Raw genomic sequence first — 7,053 nt, 5'->3', positions numbered from 1 at the left:
AGGGCAGGCGTAAATCAATCCTGGCGGAGCGGGGCGGGCGGGCGGGGTGTGTGTGCGCGCCCAGGCTGTCAACCGCCCTCTGCATTCCATATCAAGGATGGATTGCGTTCTGTCGAGGCGATGTTGCAAAACGTCGGGGGTTCAGAAAGCGAAACGTACAGTGCAAACGAGGATTGGAGGGGGGCTCTGGGCTGGGGGTGGAGGGATGCTGCAGCGATGTCGATGTGGGAGGGGGATCGATTCCCTCCCCCGAAACATGAAAGAGAAATGCTGAGTTTTGTCCTCTCTTTGCCTTCCTGAAGGCTCTTCTGGGGATTTCTCCTTCCTCCCCCACTCCCGCCCCCACTACCAAATGTATAAGCGGCCATTCTGGACTCCTTCGCTCGCCTTCGATATGTCAAGGCTACTTATCTCAGTCGGGAAAATGCAATATGAATTGTGCTTTCTTTTCTCTATAAAGTTTTCCAGAAGAGGGCGGGGGATGACTCGGGTTACAAGTCCAAGGCGTATGGATGCACGTACGCGAGAGATGCTTTCCACATGGTGGTTGTTGTTATCACTATCATTGTTATTGTCGTTGAAAGCTGGTGTAGATGGCGAGTAACCTATTGCAAAAGCTTTTAATACCGGAAGATTTTCCCTGTGTCCCCCCTCTCTGCTCCGTTCAACATTAACTGCCAAGGATTTGTATATACAATCCCTCCACGATTATATATTAAACATTGTCGCGCGTGTGCATTATATATGCCGGTGTGGATGTACAGGCGCGTGACCTGATGATGCCTGAATGAAATCTATAGCTTGTAGTAAAACAGTAGCTTATATGGTAAGCGTATCTACACACGGCTATATATATTCACACTCACGTATCTATCATCCCCATATATTTTTAAACATGTGTATCTACATGCAGAATCATTGTGAGTTATATGTTGCTTTGGTAGACAAGATTTTAAACAGGCAGAGCGTGAACTACAGAGGAAAAAAATGCCGGTTCCGGACTGCAATAGCGCCGTTTGTTTGGAAAGCAATGGAGGGGCGGTGGAGGCTTGGGGGAGAGGAGACGGATTTGCACTGCTGAATCTCACCTCCTCTCTCTCCTTCTTCCCCACCATATACACGCACTTTAATTTTACTACCCTTGTAAAATGTCCAATTCGGTACCGCTTCTTTTTCTTTCCACACAGAAGGCGTTAGACCTGAGACGGTTAAATAGTTGAATAAAACTTACATTAGCTTTCTTTGATTTTTATAGCCTTGAATTTACTGCCTGTGGAAAGGGAGGGTACTGGGGGTAGGGGGTAGAGAAGCCAGGGATGGGAGAGATGTCTTGAACCTTACAGAACCCTCTTTTTGCCCTCCTGCTGTTCAACCTTCTTAATGCTGCAGAATGAATCCAACACAATTCAGATCCTTATGGATTTCCATTACTAAATCTCGCTCAATGCATTTGCTTCCGAAGACTTCTCCCGTTCAGGTCAGCGACTGTGGAGCATAGATTGACAGCATAGATCCTAAAACATACAATTGCAAGTTTATGTTCTCTTTTCATTATTGTTTAGTGTCATTTACTTCTAAGTAAATATTTTTCGTTATATCAGCATTGATTTATTATACCAATACGCTCCGGCTTAACTGCCTTGCCAAGCTAGCTGTCGGTCTCCGTCAAGCATCGCAACAATGCCTGATCGTAAATTCCTCTTCCGTAACCTGGTAGATCCCGCTTTCTTTCTAATGCAGCAGGAAGTGTTGGGGGTGGGGATGTTCTGGGTTTTTTTTTTCCCTCAACAAGATTCAACTCTTCTAAAAATAAAAGAAAAAAGAAAAGAAAAAGAGAGATCTTTAGGTTTTCAGCAAGCTTTAAAACGGTGCAAATAGATATTCAGTATGAATGCAGAAAAAGGGATTGTATTCTGTGACTTTGGAAGAAAAAGCTTTCCTTTTCCAAGCCCTGGCTTTGACCGAGTAATTGGTCTCGCTGGGGCTTTGGAGACCTCCATTAGTCCTTCTAGAAGAGGTCCTTCTGGCAATGAAGAGACTAAGTCCAATAACAACTATGACAGACTATATGCTGAAGCATCCTTTCGCTCAAATATGTACTATAAAACTGTAGCGGCACTATAGTTCTGAGAATAATCCGAGTAGAAGATCCTTAGAAATCCTGGGACCTCATTTGAGAATAAAGATATTGGGAAAGAAAGAAGTGGGTGAGGATGAGACAAGAATTAGAGATCATCTGAACTAGTGGAAAGCTGATACATTCAAATGCTGTAGTAATTGATTTCTACTTAGAGTAATATATATAATAACACATGGAAAACCAGCCTGCACCCCATTCTTATCCAACTTTTGCTCTTTATTTGTGGTTCAAAGGAAGGCAGAGGTGGATAATTGGAAGAGTGAAGACACTTTATGTTTGAACCTCAGACACATATATTTAGCACTAAGCAGGTTAATTGAGATTATTTTCAGGTAAATCTTTAAAGGACTGCTACTGTGATCATGTCCAGTCAAATGTAAATTATTTTTGACCTAATAGTTTAAACAGTCAAATTCAGCTAGGTCTTCCTTCTCTCCCTGCAATCAATGGATTTAGTAATAATAAAACCTGGGCATTTCTCAATGAGTTCAGTGGACTATTTAAGGACTGAAAACTGAAGAGTGATTAAATATGGATGGATAGAACCCTTCAAAATGAAATCTGACAGCTGGTATATGAAAATGATACTTTAACATTTGAAATAGAATTTTGTTCCAGAGTTCATATGCAGAACAATCCAATTCAGCTTGGTTTAGGCTAATAAAGTTGGTTCTTTAAGTTTCTTCTAGACTCAAGGAACCATCACTGTCTATTGTTGTTCTTGCTGCTTCTAAGGCAAACTTTAAGTCAAAGCAGAAGAAAAAGCACCAAAATGTTTTCTTTTAAATAATCTCGTATTTAAAATGTGGCTGCTATTCGGTTTTGTGAATATGTTCTGGGGATATCATCTGACAATGTGTAGATTTCCTTGATTTATTTTAATGATAATATTTAATAATAAATATTAAATAACATATTTAATAATAATAAGACTAGAAAATAAATTAGAAATTTTATGTGAAATAGACATTTCACAACAATTAAAATAGAAAAGAAAGCATAAAATAAATACAGTTGCATGGCATTTTTCCTTTTTACAAAATAAAATTTGGAAGTATCCTCTTACACTTTGGGCATTCAAAAGTACATGTGGACTATTTGAAGGTATTATGGAAAGACAGGCTTTCTCATTGACTAGAATTTAGATCAGTAATGGGTTAGCAAGGAATTTTGGAAGTGGTTAGAGGGGTTTTTTTAAAAAAAGAAAAGAAAAGAAAAAAGCTATGAAATGTACTGAAAATTAATTGAAAGGAAACACCTGTTCAGTGTTTTTTTTTTGCAAGAGAATTTGTTCACATTTTACCTATAATGAATATATTCTTGGGAAATCCTCAGGCACCTCCTATAAATAATTATGAGGCATGCCAGCAGCTGAGTACATAATTTTGTAGAGTATATAAATTTATACTCAAATGTCATCAGAAGAGTTTCCCTGAAAAAGAATCCAGAATTTTCTCTAGTGGAGAAACCACACAAGAAGACCTGCAAAACCCATTTGCCTTCCCATGTCTTGGGGGTTTTATCCAGGGATATATTCATTTTAATTTCTTCTCTTTCATAAAAAAAAAGCCACAGTGCTCATCCATCCACATTATCAAGACAAGACTCTGGATATTCTGTTTAAAATAAAGAGATCAACTTTAGTTCTTTTAGTATATAAATATTATTATTATTTTTGAATTGAGATACTTTTCATTTTTTATTTTGAAAATATCATGCAGACTAATGTCTGGAAAACAGTTTTGCTTTCTGGAGAACTCTGTTTCCCAAAGCCCTGATGTGTTAAACAAGCTTCCTTCATCTCAAACATTTTTCCAAGGCCATCTACTAAACACAGCAGGGATAGAAAGATTACAGACAAGAGTAATTACTAAACAAGATTTCCAGATACTATCCAATCTAGAGAACTTTAAGCCAAAAAGGCTCAGCACACATAAATAAAAATCTCTTGACTAAGTTTGAAATACTCAAATTTGCTTGAGAGTGTAAACTTATTTCTGTTTGTTAAGGCAAAGGAGACATTCTGATTCTTTTTTTTTAAGCTGGCTTTCAAAATCTGTGACCTATTTAAAAAGTAATGAGGCATTTAAAGCCAAAAAAATTAAGAAGACTCATTCCATTTTAAACAAAGAACAACATCTATCCCAAAGTAGACAACAGTTGGCTGTTCAAAAATATCTTTACTATTTTGGGGAACAGAAGTTCAAGCAATGTTTATTTCAGAAAATTGGTAACTATCAAGTTGCACATTTCACAATCTCTAGATTTCTGTTTAATGTGTTACATATACTGAGAATTACTTTCCTGAAAATATCCAGTAACTTAATTAAATTTAGGGCTATAATTTCTTTCAAATCATGGTTTCTCCCCCAGCCTTTCTTTCTTTCTTCATTTATGTTTGTTGCATTATCAGTTGAGACAATACTTTTCTGTCTGACCAATTTTTCATAGAAATGATATTTCACCATGCAAATTTGGGATTACAATACTTTTTAACTTTTCTTTTATACTTGATAAATGGTAACTGGTGATTACTTCTTTTAAAAGATCACAAACATCACTAGCAATTCCTCCCCACATTTTTTTATTATTAGTAATAAACCATGTGGAAAGAAAGTTATCCCTTTTCCCAAAGAACAGTTTGCCCTTTCCATGTTTTTCATATCATACAACTAAAAACTACAACCAGGACCTCTGTACAGCTTCTATCTACCTGATTAAACTGTATCGAATATTACAATGCTCATTGGAAGTGCTGGAGATTCCAATAATAATTTCTATTTCAGACTTTTGAATGATTACCATTCAAAATGTAGACCATCCCACTCCATAACTTGGGAGTGAACCCAGTGAATTTAGTGCAGGGCAGGCATATAGGTAAATTTAAATTATTCAGAGAGAAAGGAGCTTCTGTAAAACCGGAGCTGGAAGTTTATACACACGTGACTTTCACTGAAACACCCCCACCACCACCTTCCATATGATTGCAAACGAATTGCCTTCGGTTATAATGGATCTAACTTTCAAGGAAGTGCATTTAGGCTTCAGTTGCAATCCGAAGTAGCCAAATAAAGGCTAAATTGGATTAAGGGGATGAAGGACCCATGAAGAAGTTTCTCCCCCGGCAGGGCTACCGACTCTGACAAACTCGCGCCTCGGCAGAGATTTCTTCCCCAGAAAAAATAGCCTTAAGATTTCAAACTATTCGCGCTGCTCCTAAAGGATTTGCATCCCTTCGTTTCCTCCGACATTGACACGCTCGGATTAATGGAGAGGGCGAATTTCAAGGCGCTCTAATCCGGAATCTTAAGGCTATAGAATCGGGCGGTTTTACATCGAAGCCGACGGTTTACTAGTTCCCGGTTTTTCTGATTCTAAATTAAAAGCCTTCTCTTAGGATCGAGTCAGTTCTTGACGATTGCAGTTGTTCCTTCCCAGATTAAATTATTCCTAGGCATAACATAATTTGCTTTTTTCAAAATAATAATATTAATAATCGGGAAACAGAACTAGAAAAAAAACACAATTCAACCCACCCACCCTGCCCCATTTTTTTAAAAATGGGGAGGGGAATAGTTAAGAAACAAATCTTTGTACCCATCTCCTTTCGGTTGTGAATAAAACTTCAAAGTTCAGTGAGTTTTAGGAAAAGAGGGGAGGCTTGGCATGGTTGAAAGCTCTATTATATTTATCTAAAATATATCTTGGTAAGGATTTTTTTTTAGACGGTTGAAAACTTCTATTTCTCATACTACCCAGGATTCTGAATGTTTGAAAAGTTTCTTGAAGAAGAAAGCAAGTGCAGAGAGAGAAAAAGAGCCAAGGGAAAAGTGCCTTCTAGAGAGAAGAAACAGATGAGCAGATGCAACAAAAGATCCCAGAAGTTGAAACTGGAGGACTCAAATTGGAAAGGAAAGTTCCAAGCCAGGTTTATCTCATTATCAGTTAATAAAGCACTTTGATATCTTTTCCTGAGATCTGGGCATAGAAGAAGATAGAAGACTCATTTAAGAAAATTTGAGAAGGGAGGAGGAGGGAGAGGCAAATGTTGAATTTTGGTTGAATAAGATTGGCTCACCTTCATTGAAACTACTGCCTTTGAGCCCAGCTTGACTCCTGGTGACTTCATGGACAAACCACACAGTTTTGTCTTTCAGAAGTGGATTGCCACTGCCGTCTTTCAAGGCTGCTGCCCACCCCCCCTTACAAGGCTAGCCTATGGCTCTGGTATTCTCCAGAAATTTCCCATCCAAGTACCAACCAAGATTGACCCTACTTAGCTTCTGAATCTTAGACAAGGTCAGTCAGAGATGAGGACAAAAACTCTACTTTAAAAAACAAAGAGAAGAGGACAAAACCCGATTTGAAAGATAAATTTATAAACCAAGCCCTTCAACAGTTAAATAACTTTAACCCACAAGCCCATGAGTCTGAAGGTTGAGGGATAATCCCTTTTATTAAAGGAGCACTAATTACATTGGTTTAGCTGTGAATAATAATTGCAGAAAAGTTGGGTGAATGGGAGCTTTCATTTAGTCAGATAGAATTACTTTTACTCATGGAATAAGAAAGAATACTAGGAGAATAATGGATATAGTTTCAGAAAGGAAGCAACTATATTCCCTAAACTAATATTGATTGCAGCATCATTGTAATCTTTGGTCTAATTTAATGATTAACTATATAGAAGTCGTAAATTTCTACTTCACACAAGCATACTGTAAGTGTATTTGCAACTATAATTGATTCCAATAAAAAGTTTAGGTGAATCCTGATTAATCTATTAGTACTACAAGGCAGAATGCAACATAATCAATTCTTCCAAGTAGGTTTTGAGATGCAATATACTTCTTGTACTTTTTTGTTGTTGTTCTGATTCACTTGGATAATGGGTACTACAGTTTCCCCTTTTA

The sequence above is a fragment of the Ahaetulla prasina genome, chromosome 4 (assembly GCF_028640845.1).
Source record: "Ahaetulla prasina isolate Xishuangbanna chromosome 4, ASM2864084v1, whole genome shotgun sequence".
NCBI classification, from domain to species: Eukaryota; Metazoa; Chordata; class Lepidosauria; order Squamata; family Colubridae; genus Ahaetulla; species Ahaetulla prasina.
Note: the sequence above shows the minus strand (reverse complement) of the source record.